The sequence below is a fragment of the Lissotriton vulgaris genome, chromosome 2_1 (assembly GCF_964263255.1).
Source record: "Lissotriton vulgaris chromosome 2_1, aLisVul1.2, whole genome shotgun sequence".
NCBI classification, from domain to species: Eukaryota; Metazoa; Chordata; class Amphibia; order Caudata; family Salamandridae; genus Lissotriton; species Lissotriton vulgaris.
This window is the reverse complement of record NC_141687.1, coordinates 272,110,749-272,118,771: the sequence shown is the minus strand read 5'-3', so window position 1 is coordinate 272,118,771 and position 8,023 is coordinate 272,110,749.

Genomic DNA, 8,023 nt, shown 5'->3' with positions numbered 1-8,023 from the left:
AAAGAGAGAAAAAACATTAGATTAGTAAAATCGAAAAGATAGCTTACCTCAAACTGCAAAAGAGCCGCATATCGGAACCACTCCGTGCACAGCGGTGCACATCGCTGCAGGGAGACGCCACCGGCCACGTTGGACCTAGAAAAGAGAGAATAAACATAAGATTAGCAAAAAAAAACAAAATGGCTTACCTCTGAACGAAAACAACAACAACATACATACCCGTCTGAACAACTTCGTGCACAGTAGTGAACACGGCTGCAGGGAGACGCCACGAGCCATGTTGGACCTAGAAAAGAGAGAAAAAACATTAGATTAGTAAAATCGAAAAGATAGCTTACCTCAAACTGCAAAAGAGCCGCATACATACCGTCGGAAGAAGTACTCAGCGACTTCTTGCAGAGACGATCAGCGCAAAATGGCATTTACAATACTACGGCCATTTTCGGACTTGGAGGCGTGGTTTTGAGGTTCTTTTTTTTTTTTTTGATCAAGTGTGTTTTATTGACAGTTGCATTCAAATAAAACAGTGCGGTAAACAGATAGACATAGCCCCAGTGCAATGCTGCCCCGAAACCCCTCAATGACAATCAGAAGGCCGTTTTCGGAGCAAAGTTCCATGAGTCCGCACCAGATGGCTGAAATCCCGCATGGCGTGCCAACTGTCTTTCGGTTTTGAGGTTCTGAGTGACAGACAACATTACTGTCTAAAGAACAGCAAAACTTACGCCCCCAAATCCGAAAAAAAAGGGGCTAAATCGGAGTGACGCATCTCTCCTCCAATGGCTGGCCTCCGTTTAGGAAGCCAGCCAATGGAGGAGAGACGGGGCAGGGAGGCGGGTTCTACAGTGCTACTAAGAGACATTAAATCTCTGACCCCAGACTGCGCAAGCGTAGCCTTTAGGTCCTCGACCTAAAAAGGCAGAGGCTCAGTTGCCCCTCCATGGTGAGGTCTATGTATCACTCCACCCATACAGCTGTTTATTATCTTCTGGATTTTCCCCAGGTATTGTAAGCATTAGGATGTGAACGAAATGAAGAACTCAGGGTAGGGCTGTCATTGATAGCTCCAGAATCCTCCCAGATCAAGACAGACCTCCTGTATACCAGGACTGTAATTCCTGGCAGACGTCTTATGGCAGTTGGGTATACTTTATCTACATCGTTTACTAGTGGATATAGTCCATATGCCTAGGTATCTAAATCCCTAGTCAGCATGAGAAATTGGAATTAAGACTGGAGAAGGGTCATCTTGTTCAGTGGGTTACAAATGTTTAGGATTTGCTGTTTTGCAGCATTTATTTTGAACCTGGTTGCCATCATTTATTCGAAAAACAACAAGATGATGAAAGGAATGCTTGAATTAAACTGAGCCCCAGGTGATTGTTATGGGGCATATTCCACACCCTCGTTAATCACCCTAATTGGCACATCAAAGATCTACCATATGCGAATCAGTGTTGGTCCTGTTCCAGTTGGAAAAGCCCAGCACGATCTACCAGGCCAGGTCCCCTCTAGATGGGAACACAAGCAACCCCAGACTGGTTTCAACCTACTCAGATCTTGTCAGTGAGGTAAAGCTATAGTCATTGGCACAGTGAGCACAGGATACAAATCCGGGCATACCGGTTGGACATAAGTATCTGTTGCGAAAATGTCAACAACTGATTTGAAGTGCTAAGTTTGAGTGATAGGGAGCCAGAGGAACTATAAACATAAATCAAAGAAACTATAAAGAATGACTCTCAGAAGTGTTTACTCTAGACAAACAAAAGCAAAAGAAACCCAAGTGGAGGTCACAACAAACGGTAGAAATGACATGGAACATTGGGGGAGAAGCCACAATATAAAAAATAAGATTCTTATGAAAGCATAAATGAGCACACTGAATCTCTCATACTTGCATACTGCCAGTTTGTCAGGACATTTTTAGACTGGCCTTACAATAGATCCCCTTTCTTACCTTTTGTTTTGCAGACTTCATCACACTGCAGTGGGACTGAAAACTGTATCATTTCAGAATGTGGCTTCTTCCACCAGGCATTCTAGTTGCTAAAAGGCCAAACTCAAAATTCCAGCCACAAGTGTGGCCTGCTCTGGACCCGAGAGGATGCTGTCATATTCAATTGATCGAGGAAGTTCATAATACACCTTCCTACTGGCATTGGCTGTAGCTAATGAAGAAACGTATTTGGAACATTCCTTCTGGTGTATTTTTATCATTTAAAGGATTTCCTAGGCATATTCTTTCTGGTAGTCCAATCTACAGGCCACACGTTTGGGTAAAAGACCTCCATACCTACTCTGAAGTTTGTTCTCTGATTTCAGAAGCAAGGAAACATTTTTCGTCCCTTCCAGACTATAAGAGGTGATAGAATATAAGTCTGAGTGGTCCTCATTATGTTAATTAAACGTTGGTGCAGTAAGCGTCAGATGATTCACCTGCGTGCATTTACTGCAAGTGGCATCTGAGCGCTGTTGTTATTTCACAGGAACCAGAAAGTACAACAGATGTCTGAAGCTAGGACTGTATACTCAGGTTCTCAAAATAGGGTTAGCATCTCTAAGAAGTTCTGATCTGACTTTTATTTACTCTCCAACAGGTATCTGTGAGTATGTACTCAGAGAAGTATGCATTATTTTGCAGCCTATGGCTGAGATAGAGCAGGTCTTTGATTCTCACCCCTTCCTAAAACCGTGTTTCAGGCAGGCGTAATACATCTAGATTTTTGTTTGTGCAACAAATTATTTCAGTGCGCAGAAGTTACAGCAGCTGCACATACCAGGAGTCCACAATCTGGATGCAAGCGTAGCTCCAACATGGCACCACAATGCTGAGGAGCACTCATGGGTACACTTGCTGCTGCCAGGAAAGCTTTCAAGACATTTACTTCTCCATCTCGTGTGTTTCTGCCCCACTGCTGCTCTCACGCACCATGTACCACACTGAAGGTTGTTTCTCTGCACTACCAAATATGTCCTGCCCTATCAGATAGGAAGGACATACATGTAAACACACCACATACATTCTGTAAACACTGCCCTGTGAATGCAACTTTGGCACTAAAGTTCAGTTTTGTCCTTTGCAACTAGCTTGCTTCATGACGAGACTGGGTTTAACCGGCACACCCTATTCTAAATGTAGTAATCCATTCCCAGAAGCTAGATACGGAAGAGCGAATATCAGAATTACAACAGGAGAATGTTTCATTTTATTTCATTCAGCTAATTTCAAACAAAAAGTTAGTCTCAAAGCAATTTGGGTCAATGGCTTGAACAAGATTTCCACCAAGAAACTGCTCTTCTGTCCCCAATCTCCAGCTGTCATCCTGACTCAGGGCCACAGCAATCACTGCCAGCCTTCCAACAAACTCACTCTCAACATGCTTACTGTGCTCATTCCCTTGACAGTCTATCTATCGTGCGCAAGATAGCCTGCCTTATTGGTCTTCAGAAAACAGAAGTCAGAAACAAAATGCTTCTAGGTGGACATGCCTGCATAGTCGTTATCACAACTGGGTGTTTGAGTGTTAAACTATTAAAACACAAGCCACCGTCCTGCGCCTGGCAGCAGATACATCCACTCTGAAACATCAGTTACTATAATTAACCTGTCCTGGCTCCCTCCTAGGATGACAAGCCTACCATAAGATAATTGCCGCCTAATTTAAGTATGTGCTGGGCGGTGTAGTATAAAACCTGCTACACCAGCCTATCCAGGTAATTCAGAGCTGCCGTAAGGTCATCGTTCTCCTTACCACAGCACACGATCTTTACAAACATCGGGAAAACAGAACATTTACCTTCCCAAACTTAATATCCCAATATCCCTGGTTAGACACAACTCTCGTACGAAGAAGTTACCAGTTGATAGTTTCAGGCGCTGCAGCAAAGGGCAGGTAAAAAACACAGCAATAAGACAATATAGCGAACGGTAATGCGCTGAAGGCTTTCACAGACCGTTGTCACCATACACAGTCATCCCATGATACATCAACCTAATAACACCTCTTATACCATCATCAAAAATAAGCTAGCCACGCTCGTTCACACATTATAGGCACCCAGACTTTCCCCCCAGATTACACCATACAGCAAATCAACCACACTCATTATAGTGGTGTACAAGTCCCACTGCTGGACACTCCAAAGAAGGTACAGCTGGTATATCTCAGGAGCTCCACACCTCCCACTTCCCCTCTCTTCGCCTACCACCTGATCTATGCGCACCCCAGAGTTAGAAATCAATCAACTCTTCACTACCACATGCCGAACCAATCCAATCACATATGTTTCAGAGATTTCAACCTTTGACTGACTGCTCCCCCAAGAAATTGGAGGAAGGGCTCTTCATCACATATCCACACTGAACTTTAAACAGCACATCAACCTAACAACCCATTGTAAAATACATTTAAATAGATGTACTCTTGATCAACTAGCTTTCTATAGCGGGCCAAAACCTGATGCCTTAGAGGAAACATGTCAGTCAGTTTCTCTAAACCTCTTCCACCAGACACTACTCACCCTTCATGGACACCGCAACACTTTTAAGCAAACGTATCACTCCATTAATGACTTCCCACTAACATACTCAACATCATATTTAACCCTTGAGACCAATGTTCCCTCTAATTTCTTTCCTGTGTGTGCAGCAGTGTAGGGTCTCTGTGCGCTGCAGCCACGGCTATGTGCGCCGGGAACCAGACCGTGTGTGTGGGTGCAGCGCTAAAAATCACTCCAAACTTTTGCTTACAAAAGCGAAAAGAAGGTGCGTTTCCACACAAACAGCACCACGTTAAGGGTTTCAGGATAACTTTGCAATTTGGATGCACACGCCATGACATGAATTGGTTATATAGACAAGTACACTTAGAGTTTAGAAAAACACAAGACTCCAATGGTGGTACCATCATAATATTTTAACTGCTGTAGGTGTACTGTTACTTGTTGGATTATATATCTGGTTGCAGACACAGAAAGAAGCAGCAAAATACCAGCTGGGAGGCACACTAGGCTAAGCAGAGATTTCTAACTTACGTGTTACCTAAAAGAAATGCAGCAAGTCCAAAAGCACTGTGTGTACAGCGTGATGACTCTCAGACCTGTCCATGCTGCCTGCTCTGTCAGGGCGCACAGGAGCTAAATTATTGACCACGTGGGCGAATTATTTGCAAGCCCGGGAAGGCTGACTCGAGTCCACTGGGCGAGGGAGAGTGCGCTGCTGCATCATGCAGTCACGAGACAGCGGTGAGACGGCCAGTCGTCACCAGTGGAGAGTCACACTGCCAAGGGAAAAAAGAACTGCAGAACACACACAGTAGGCATATCCACCAGCCACTGTCAGTCAAAGTATAACAGTCACAATCAAATTGATATAATTTTAGGAAAGAGCATGATATTTTTCTTTGGAAGTTCCCAGCTGCCTATTGAGGAATGTCAAAGCCGTAAGCCAGTGGTTCCCAAACTTTTGACTCCTGAGGACCCCCATTGAGTCACCACTGGAAGCCGGGGACCCCCAAGCAATTTGTATGAGTTAAATTTCAAACATTAAAACAGTAATTCGAAAAAAATACACATGTGTGCACAGAAAACAAATACTCAAAGTACTAAGGATTTTGGGGCCAGATGTACGACCATTTCATTTAGTGCCTCGCAATTGGCGACACATTGCGAGTGGCAAATTGCGAGTCGCTAATTGAAATATACAACAGTGTGTTTAACACTGTTTGGAATTCCCAATAAGGTCGCAAAATGCGAGGTTCATTAATATTAATGAGCCTCTCGCAATTTGCGAGCCCATTGGGAATGCCAGCCCTCCACGCGATGGTGGCCTGCTGGGCTCTGCAGGCCACCATGTATCGGACTGCTTTTAAATAAAGCAGTTAAAAAAAAAATGCAGCCTATTTATCATGCATTTAAAAAAAAAGAAAATGAAACGTTTTCGTTTCATTTTCTAAGGGCAGGCAGGGGTCCCTGAGACCATTGCCTGACCTTAAAAAATAATTTTGCATGCATTTGCAAAGGGGAAGGTGTCCTCTGGGGACCCCTTCCCATTTGCGAATGCATTACCATCTACTTGAAGTAGGTGGTAATTGTGACTGTTTTGCGACCGCAAAACATTTGTACATGGTTTTGAGACTCACTATTTGGAAGAGAATGCCCCTTCCAAATAGCAAGTTGCAAAACCTATTTAGAGAGTCGCAAACAAATTGCAACCAGCGAAATAGGCTATGTACATGGCCCAATAGGTTTTTGCATGCGCAAATGGGTTCGTGAACCTGTTCGCGCATATAAAAACAGATCGTACATCTGGCCCTTAGTATTTTATATTGAAGTAATAGCCCCTCTGTCACATGTATTTCATTTGTTTTATAGCATCTCTCATACCATTGTAGGATGCCAGAGCACTTTACATCACACACATATAGAGACATTGAATCATACATGTAAATCAGTGTGTATATAAAATGTTTAAAGAGTGCTTGGTCTGGAAAAGCACAAACTCAGGATTCAATGCATAACACTGTGGCTAGTATTGACTTTAACATTAAAATTGTATTTCCACCCAAATATATCTTTTTAGCAGCAATAGGATAATGAATAACTGTGACAAAATATAAGTTACTAACTGGTACCATGCAGTTTGCAAGCAGCTCTTTGATGACAGTTTATAGGTCCCTCTGCTAGATTACGATTGTCACTTATGAAGTGCACAGTAATAAAGTAATCTCTGTGACAGAAGCAGTAACCACGAACCTAGGCACATAAAATGCTGCTTTTTAAGATGCATGTTACACGTCCTTTGCAGTAGGCACATTAACCCTCTGTGCTACATTAGTTAAATCAAAGCTGCCACTGAACAAAACTCTCCACGCTCTCCAGCAAGTACATTAATCACTGGCATTCTCTTGACACTTTTATTGTTGCTAGAAAGCTGCTAATTATACAAGAAATATTTTTGTGCTTTTAAAATTGTTGCCTACGGACCCCCTGGGAATGTGTCACGGACCCCTGGGGGTCCACGGACCACAGTTTGGGAAACACTGCCGTAAGCCATACACAGGTTACGGTGGTACGCCTCACTTGCTTTTGCTGCTGTAAACTTTAGAACACGAGTTGGTGAATTACCTGGCGTGTATTCTAGCACCAAATGTTAACTTTTAGCTGAATACATCCGCCTTTGACAGCATTACTGAATAACGCGATCCACAGTAAGAATTGAGCTACAACTATGAACTATGTGGTGGCCAAATTAAACATTGTTTTCCTTATTGCGGTGCTGGCTTCAGGCACAGAGAGAGTGTGGGATTGGTATCATATAGTCAACTTGGGGCCTCAGTGACAATGTACTGTGTGCATGCTTACTGGACTTCAGAGTGTTGTCAGCATCGGTGACTGAAACTATGCAGGATGTTTTTCATTTTACTGGCCTTACCCTAGAAGGCATTGCTGCTGCTTGATTGGGCGGCTGGGCCTATTAAAACAGCATGCAAGGAGCCCATTAAGAAGCAAAAACTGTTGTGAGCGAGAGCGAGAAGCTCCTGAGGAACACTGCCTGTGGCACTCCATGCACTTTGACACATCTTTAAATTGCAGCTTGGACTTTTTCCTTCCTCCCCAGCTGTAGCATCAGAACAGGTCGCAGCTCAAGACTGAAAATAAGGCTGCTCTCAGACACTGGTGGAAAGCAGCTGTCAGGTAACTCACTCTAGGGTTGATACCTTGGCCCATAGTTGTTATTCAACGAGTCTACAAAGGCCTGGACCTGATACTAAACAGGACTGAAAACAAAATTGAATTTATTTATTTGTAACATGCCATTTCTGTGTATGTTTACTTTAAGTGCGAGTCACTCAGATTGCCTCCAGAACACTTTTAAGACTGCTTTCTATTTGTATTTGTTCTTTGTAGTATGTACAGAGAAAATATAAAAATTCTAGCTTTAAGTGATTTTGCTTAGTTTTTAACCATCCACAACATCAAAATATCGGCCCTGTGCTTATTTTATTTCAGAAGGATGTGC